Here is a 2340-nt window from a genome sequence, read left to right as displayed (position 1 = left end):
TTACTGTCATCATTTTCATTATTATAATCATTATCATTATTATAATTATTACCACTATTGTTATTTTTATCTCTATTATTATCCTTATTGCTGCTGTCTTTGTTACTATTATTAGCAATATCATTGTTATAATTATCATGATCAATATCATTATCATGATTATCATTATTATCATAATAATTGTTATTGATGTCTTCATTATTGTTATCATGATTTTCATTCTTATTATCATTATTAGAATTATCTTCATTGTCATTATGATTACCATAATCATTATTGTTGCTGCTGCTGCTATTATCATTATCATTGTTTATCATCATTATTGTTGCTATTATTATTATTATCATTAATATCATTATTATAGTTAATAGTATTAGTATTTGTGGTAGAGTCATTATTGTTCTCATTATCATTATTATTATGATAATTATTGTTATTATTACCATCATTATCATTATTATCAATATTATCATTATAATCCTTATTACTATCATCATCATTATCATCATTATTAGTATTATCATTATCATTACCATTGTTGTTCTGTTGTTGTTATCATTATCATGATTAATTATTATCTTATTGTTGTTCTTGTATTATCATTATCATTATTGTTATCATCATCATTATCATTATCGTTATTATTGTAATGATGACGATGCTTACCATTATCAATATCATTGTTATCATTATCATTAATATAATTACTATTGATATAGTCATTTAATAGCTGCTGGTATAAATTATCAAGAGCATAATTACTAACATTATTATCATTATCGTCATTAATGTTTTTACAATCATCTTTATTAATATAATTGTCATTTTCAATAGTTCAGTACAATTAATGTCTTCATAAATTCCAAGACTATCATTATCACTAATGTTGTTCTCACTATTATGATATGGTTTAGTATTTGCTAAATATAGCAAGCCCTTTATTTTGATTCATCACTCGGCTTCATGTCAGCTAAGTGAATCAAAAAGTCTTCTTTTTTCCTGAAAATCAGTTGCCATTGATTCTTGAAATGAGAGAGAGTGAGGAGGGAGGGAATGAGGGAAAGAGAGAGAGAGAGAGAGAGAGAGAGAGAGAGAGAGAGAGAGAGAGAGAGAGAGAGAGAGAGAGAGAGAGAGAGAGAGAGAGAGAGAGAGAGAGTTTAATAAAGGGGGAAGGCTGCAAAAGACGATTGCAAAAGCAAAGAAGTGAGAGAAAAAGACACAGGGAGAAGAAGAGAGATCTATCTAAACAAATACCCCACCGATTTCCTGGCAAAGATTAATTTTTTATCTTATTATTTTTTTTCTTCATGCTCCCCCACAACCCAGTTTTCTCAAGGAGGAAAATCTACACTCGGTCTTTCTGTCTTTCTCGGGCGATGGGCTGAGGAAGAGGAAGCTCGCCGGCGCAACGCCCCTCGACTTTCTTGGACTTCGCTCACCTGCTGATGGTTACGGCGCCTCAGGGTCACGATATAATGTGTCTCTTGTCCTGTGGCTTGTCTTTGTATGATGTGGTGATAAGATATATATATATATATATATATATATATATATATATATATATATATATATATATATATCGTAAACAATCCCGTGTCTTATAACCTACAGAAAAAGATTTCCACTGTTACTTCAGCATCAGTCCAGCACCAAAGTTACGATCCCATAGAAACCGCCCGATTCATTAACCTTATACTCATAAATCTTTCCTAATTACAAACCTACGACTCGGAATCATTTACAAACAAAGATAAAATACATAAGATAAGGAATTTCTTGCTCTGTAGAACCACCTTCCATTCACTGTCGGATGAAATATGTCGTGCAGTAGATCGTGAAAGACGAGAAATAAAGTTAAAAACCACCATTAGTTAACAACACTCAACATATCATGCTGTGCTATGCGATTGTGTCTTCTGTGTACAATAAGTCTTATTTTGGGGTAATTTCAAAAGATATTTCTGGTGTGGTAGATTTTTATGAATGCTGTTCATGTGGTGAAGATTGTTTTTGGAGCTGTTATTATTGGCATCATTATTTTCATCGTTAATATTATCATGAATGTCGACGTCATTGTTGCTGGTTTGTTTGCATTATCAATATCATCATAATTGTTGTTGGTATTGTTGTTGTTTTATTTTTCTTCTTAATGATGAATAATATTGCCATCGTTATCATCATCATTACTATTACCATTGTTATTAGTATTATTATCATTGTTATTATCATCATAATAATAATTGATATTATTGTTATTATTTCTATTTTCATTATCATCTTTCTAATCATTATTATTATTGTTATCATTACTACCATGATGATAAGAATAATTATGATCAT

This window comes from Penaeus vannamei, chromosome 27 (assembly GCF_042767895.1).
Source record: "Penaeus vannamei isolate JL-2024 chromosome 27, ASM4276789v1, whole genome shotgun sequence".
Classification (NCBI taxonomy): Eukaryota; Metazoa; Arthropoda; class Malacostraca; order Decapoda; family Penaeidae; genus Penaeus; species Penaeus vannamei.
The sequence above is the reverse complement of the archived record's forward strand: the minus strand, read 5'-3'. Positions refer to the sequence as shown.